Source organism: Semicossyphus pulcher, unplaced genomic scaffold, assembly GCF_022749685.1.
Source record: "Semicossyphus pulcher isolate SPU_LCO1_2020_fin unplaced genomic scaffold, fSemPul1.0.p SCAF_8, whole genome shotgun sequence".
Taxonomy (NCBI): Eukaryota; Metazoa; Chordata; class Actinopteri; order Labriformes; family Labridae; genus Semicossyphus; species Semicossyphus pulcher.
The window spans coordinates 17,137,896-17,144,651 of NW_027211759.1; the positions used below are offsets into that span (position 1 = coordinate 17,137,896).

General features: G+C 41.8%; 1 protein-coding gene across 1 annotated transcript in view; it reads right to left on the bottom strand.

Annotated features, from left to right (window-relative positions):
* grm3 (glutamate receptor, metabotropic 3) overlaps positions 1-5,944 on the bottom strand; it is a 38,563-nt gene extending 32,619 nt beyond the window's left edge. Inside the window, exons 1-2 of the mRNA XM_069685678.1 lie at positions 5,902-5,944; positions 1,588-1,651 (exon numbers count right to left, since the gene is read on the bottom strand). The gene's annotated coding sequence lies outside the window, so the exon portion shown is untranslated. The remainder of the gene's footprint in view (positions 1-1,587; positions 1,652-5,901) is intronic.
* Positions 5,945-6,756: the final 812 nt, after the last annotated feature.

The following is a 6,756-nucleotide window of genomic DNA, read 5'->3' on the forward strand; positions in this document are numbered from 1 at the left end:
AGCCACCTTTCACTCCCCATTCACACACACACACTCTCTCACACTGCTTCCTCCTCCAGCTCATCATTTATTAAAGAGTCTGATCTTTCTCTGAGACTCACCATCACAGCTGTACATCCCACTGCCCTTTCACTGCCTCATCCCCCGAGTGTATGCATGCACGTGTGTGTGTGTGTGTGTGTGTGTGTGTGTGTGTGCGTGAGGGAATGTCAGTGCACTGAGGGAAGGACGGATGTCAATGAACAGACAGAGCAGCGCTCACGTTTTGTGCGCGTCTCATTTAGCGTTGTTTCTGTAGTTGCAGATGAGAGGTGAGCTGTGGGAAGCAGCAGTTTCAGACACTTCCCTGCTTCCTCACTCAAGCATAACAGTGTGAGAACCATGTGGAGCCGAGCAGCAGCGGTAATTAAGAAAGCCTGACATGCCAAGAACTTCAGGAAGCCTTAAAGAACAGAGAGTGAAGGTCCTGGTTTACGGCAGCAGTTTGGATCTAAATCACAAGTTAGAACTCAGTATTGTGATTGTGTCTGTGCCCCTGCAGCCCTGGTTAACACCGATATGTTTTGCAGGACGGCTACAGCCGACAACATGTACCTGTTGCATTAATGCATTAAGTGAAAATGGCAATTTCAGCTGTATGTATCTACACTTTATATTACATAACAGTGCCTTTGCAAGAATACTGTAACCCTGGACCATTTCACTGAATAGCTTGCTGATTATGATAATGTCTCTAGGTCTTAGTTCAACCCTCTTCTGTTCGACACTATATTACATACCATACATAGCAGGCGAAAATGAGCTTTTATGGAGTTTGATGTAGCTTTCTTCTTCCACAATTGGGTTATGTAAGCAACCGCAGCAACACCTCTACTGATCTAAAACTTCTTTTACTTCTCGTCCTTCAACAACAATTTAGGCCGCTGTCTAAAAGAATAACTACCCCTAAATCATTCCACCAATTTTTGAGAGATGCTAAAGAGCGTTGAAAATCTGCCAAGGACCCACAGCAACCAGTGTTAAAGTGGTTATCTCGAAGATCTCAGTTTCGTCCTCTTTGGCGGCACCTACGGCAATAAACAGTAATTGCGCGAGCACACTTCTCAGACAGTGACGCATGAAATGAACGCAGAAGGGGCAAAAATATAATAAGTTTTAGTTCCCATAAGAGGTAAACTCTGAAACATGCAGGATCTCAATTTTCATACACCCTCCATGGAAATACCCACCACCTTTAAAAATTGGTGACGTGCCCGTTTAAACCCGACTGATATGAACATGAATAAGCTCTTTATGCTGGGTGATGAAGGTAGTGTTTAAAGAGGACTACTTTATTACACAACTGCTCGTCAGGAAGTTGATAGTTTAAATGAAGTTGAAGTGAAGTCTTTAAGGTTTCCTCATTATGATGACTTAACTCAGGGCCATGAAGGTCACAGTGAGGCATCATCGTGAGCTTGTTGATGTAAAAGCTTCGAATGTTTCAGTTTCTCTTGAAAGCTTGCTTCCTCGTTATCTGAAGTTACGCTGTGCGAATAGTTGTACCTTGTTGTTTTCAAGAAACCAGACAGATTTTAAGTTACCTACCTTTTTTATTGTTGTATTAGACTCCTCTCGACTCGACTGAGATTTGATCCCATGTTTCCTTCCCCTGAAACCAGAGAGAGAAAGACTACATTAGACAATTCATAATTCAATCTTTATTAAAGTTCAACAATTCTAAGCACATAGTTAAACTGTTTACAAAGAGTTACATCACTGGTATCACTCAAACAAGAATTCAGCACCATGGACAGCAACATAAAGCAGCACCTGTTCAAAGTAGTCACAGAAGAACTTTGTAATACACATCGCCTGAGTCCAAATTAAACAAACAAACATGCTTTTTTTATTGTCTTTGTTTTTTTTTGTCCGTCACAATAATGGCAACACATTTCCTACTAAACATCTGTATATATTTACACGATGTTTCTGCAAAACATTTACATTGCCGAACAGATGTTTAATACATTATTTCACTAATTAATTATTAAGTCGTAGAAATAAAAACATTTGTATTAATAAATGATTAAGTGATTGTTTACTAAGTCTTTATGAATATTCATGCATCCAACAGCATATTTAAACATACTTTTGCAGACATAGTGTACAGGTTAAAGCCACTGTGCGTAGAATTTGCACGTGTCTTGCTTCAGTGACCCCAGTCGCACAGCACCGCAGTGACATCTGGGCGGATCGCAACACATTAATCACACCATTATAATAAATTGAAAGATGCTGGTCCTTTATGCACACTGACTTTAAGACAAGTTCAAGAGTACTTTTCAATATGTGTCTGTAAAGTACTGCATGACACACACTGAGTGAACCACACAAGCACAAGTACTTAAAAAGGGGCGGCTGTGGCTCAGTGGTAGAGCATAGCCATCGGGTATGAACGGGCGTAGATCTGAGCGGAGATTGGCACCTTGCCATCAGTGTGAATGGGTGAATGTGACATGTAGAGTAAAAGCAGCTTTAAGTGGTCGCAAGACTACAAAAGCGCTATATAAGTAAAGTCCGTTTAAATTACAATTACAAAAGAAACAATACTTAAATACTAATATAAAACAACGTTGATGTTTCCTCAAAAACAAGACAGAAACAAGGTAAAGTGAAGAGCAAGACTTTATTACACTTTCTGACATGTATACAGGATAACTCATTAAGACACTAAGGCACATTTAAAAAGTAGTGGTTATACTAAAGTACAAGTTTACTCTGAATGAGTACTTTTTACTCAAGGTTGAAAAGTATATCAGAGTACAGCTTAAGTCGGGTTCATATGGAAATGTAATAATGGACTAAACTAAAACTGTACATAAAACATGGAAACACACAAGAAGTACCAAAACATATATGGAAGGTTTACAGTGCAGTGATAGAACACATTTCTAACACACCTCGTAGCTTTCAGTCTGTAGTAACACACAAACCTTCCGACACAGGTGGATGATTTTTGCCCTCAGAAGTAGAAGGCAGATTTGGAAGCAACCAGGCTGTAGTTTACCGAGTGTCAGATCTCCAATAAACTACAACATTGTTTTATCCGAATGATATTGCACTTCAGTCTTTCATGCCATCTTCTTGTCAGAGCTACAAAAGTTTCAGTACATCAGCAAACAAAACTCCACCTGATACAGAACTCTATACTCTTTTTGACACTTTTCAGATGTGTAAATTACAAACACTGCATCCAAGAAATGTCATCAATAAAAGCTAGAACTTCTCTAACAACACCAAGCAACTTCTCAGAACCCTTTCATACTCAGAGGACACTCTTCCAGCGCTATCCACTTGTTTTGTGCTGTCTTTGTATGCTGAGTAATTAGGTATGTTCCAGAGACACCCATACTGTCACCAATAAATAGTTGAACACACTTCTGTCTCACTCCTGATGCACAGTGTGAACAGGTGTGTTTACATATGTTACAGAGCCTTACACAACATATCGATGAGCAGCAGAGAGGTGGATCATGCTGCAGGTGCGGAAATCATGTTACTGATCAAATGTACTGCAACTGGCATGATTTCTGAGTGTTTCATACTGAGAATATTTTGGGCAGAGAATCATTTTAATGGCTGTGTCCGGAGTGCAATTATTTCACAGCATTTCCCAAGGACTCTATTTTTTCCCTCCCCTAACCTTCTTTTCCCAGGACTGAATGTGTGATGTTGCGATGTTGAAATAGATCGCCTGATACTTTCTTTTTTTTTTAGAGAAAACCTAACATTTAAAGTTATCTGATGGATTAAACACGCTGTAGCGCAGATAAAGTCCATCACAGGGAACTATCAGGAGAAACATCCACCCATGAAAGTCTGCAGTCAGCACTGCTTGTGCCTTCAAAATCTCTGTCACCTCACAGCCTCACACCTACACATTACCATGAAACTAAAGGACCTCACTGTTGCAGGTGCTTCCCTTTATCATGCACTGTGCTGAGATGAGGCTCTGTGCTGCATGCAGTCCAGTGAGTGCTTCTGTGTGGAGGCTACAAGGCCATTTGTACACACATACACACAAAGACGCACAAACACAAGCTCATATAAGCACATTCACCAGCACAAAAATGCAGAAACTCAAGGCCAAACCTATTTACTGACGGACAATTGCCCCCCGAGTCGCATAAAGAAGCACATTTCCCTAACACGCGCGCGCACACACAAACAGAAATACATGCATGCAGATGTGTGTAAGCGTGTCTTTAAGGTGTAACAGGGCCACCAAATGCCCACCCACACTGGCAACCCACTCCTCCGCTGTATTTAACGCACACACAGACACTTACAGGGGTACAAAGTGTGTATATAATGCACACATTTACGACACTACACTTCATTGTGCAGCATGTTACACACATACTAACAAATACAAGAAACCTAAAAATATGCATAAAAGCTTTGCATTGAAAAATGGAAAAGCAAAAGCAAATCTACCTCATAGATTACAATATTATACAAAAAATAAACATCTTATATTATATAGTAACAGGCGAGTAAACTAGAGGTGCACATACACATTATTTCAATGCACAAATGCACTACTTTATTTGTCTGCTATTGGACTGAGCCGCTCAGCAATCCAAGCAGTAACAGGCGATGCCCAGCCCTCCTCTGGATAAATGTTTGTTCTCTCACTCCTCTCTTAAAGAGCTCATAAAGAATAAGAGTTCATTTAAAATTCTCATTACTCTTACACCAGAGAGACTGTCTTCTGATGTTGATATTGCAATTCTACTACAGTTATGGGCATCACAGTGGAAAATAGCACCGAGATTTTTTGTATCATTTAGCACTTGTGTTACTTCTCAGTGCAAATATTTCACTGACAAAAAGCAAACACGATTGAATTGTTATTTGCTGCATGACATTATGCATAAAGTTTTACATTCTACACAAAGCTTAAGTTATTCTGCTCAGTGAATAAATGTGTAATTCACTATAGGTTGTGTTTGGTGGGGAAAATGGTGTGATCACCATCAGAAGCGTGCAAAAAACCCATGGCAATATGATCACTCAGACTCACATTAATAAGCCAAATTAAATGTATTGATATTCCAATCTAAGCCCACTGATGGATTTTAAAACAGCTAAAAGGCCTGACATTAAAAGAGTGTCAACCTATTGTTGGGAGGAACCACATGTAGCTTATGTGCAGAAATAAGTCCACGTCCTATCACAGCTCAAATCTCGACAGTCCGAGATTAAAAATCAAAGTGCTGCTGCATTACTGACAGTCTGTGTCTAAAGTCTGTGTACGTAGCATCTGATGTTCTTAAAGACATTCTGCTCATGATGTACCTTTCGCACAGGTCCACGCACCGCTCCCTGGCGCAAGGTGTGGAGTGAACGGAAAGTCATCCCCACTGATAACCAGTGAGCAGAGACGGTTATCAGATCCACCTGTATGCCTGTTTCCAGAGACGCACTACCCGCCCATCTTTTTCAGGGAGCTTAAAGCTGCGGGACTTGCCTTGTTGCAGTGTGTCTGAACCCAAATAACTTCTACACGCAGCGTAAAATACGCAACTGCAGATACTCTTTGTTTCACCTTCTGTATCTTTCACAGAGATCTGCTGCAGAGATTAGCAACCAGGGCTTTTTTCCCCCTTTAACACAGCCCGCGACCAGTAGGAGGATCTGGTTAAAAGAAACACACAGGAAGCACATGCATGCAGAACAAGTAGGTGTTTAAATCCTGCGCAAAGTTCAAAGCAAATTGTCCCCCACTGTAGGATGCCTGACGTGCGCTCGAACGGTCCCGGACTGACAATTTTCACTGCACTCTGTCGCCTAACCCGAAATCTAACACTGCAACACATTTTCCCACCAGAAAGGAGTGTGTTGTATTTGACCTACCTTGACGGCTTGGATCATTCAGATGTTGCGCACAAATCTTCAGCTGCTGGAAGTTTGACTTAGTCTACTCCTGATCCCTCGGAGGAGTCGCACTGAGAGAGAGGATGGGCGCCACAGCTCTGCGCGCCAGCTCCGTGGATGTGCATGTGGGTGTGTATGAGCGTGTGCGAGCGCGTGCGTGTGTGTTAGAGAGAGTGAGTGAGTGAGTGAGAGAGAGAGCGAGAGAGAGGTGGGGAGGGAAACAACAGACGTGGAGAGCTGTAGCCCCTTGCCAAAGGATGCTTCAGTCTCCTAGCAACAACAATCGATCTGGCAAGGAGACATTTTTATTGGATAAAAAGAAAACTTAGCCATTCACCCCCCTTAGCACATGTTCACCACTCAGAACAACAACTCCTGCTTTAAAGAGTGAGGAGAGAACGAGCAAGGGAGAAGAAAGAGAGCGAGGGAGGGAGAGGGAGATGATCCCAGATGAAGGTTTTACATGTTTGAGGTGCAGAATGACGTACAGAACGCACCCGCACTCTGTTTCACAGAGTGAAACAGACAGATTCCTGCAGCTCCATCAATGTTTTAACACAGTATTACACTCTATGATGTCAGTAGCTGGGAGAAACTGTGAGCACTAAAAATGCTGTCCATGCTTCATCTTGTTAAAAACGCTGCTGCATGGTTCGATAAAGCACATCCAAACCTAAACACACGTAAAGCTGTGACGAGAAGCGAACATCCAAAGCCTTTATCATACATCACACTAACGTGAGGCATGACATACGGCAGCCGCACACACATCCACTCTATTTCATACAACTTAACTGTCTCTCTCTCCGCATTTCCTCCTGTTTTTCCACGATG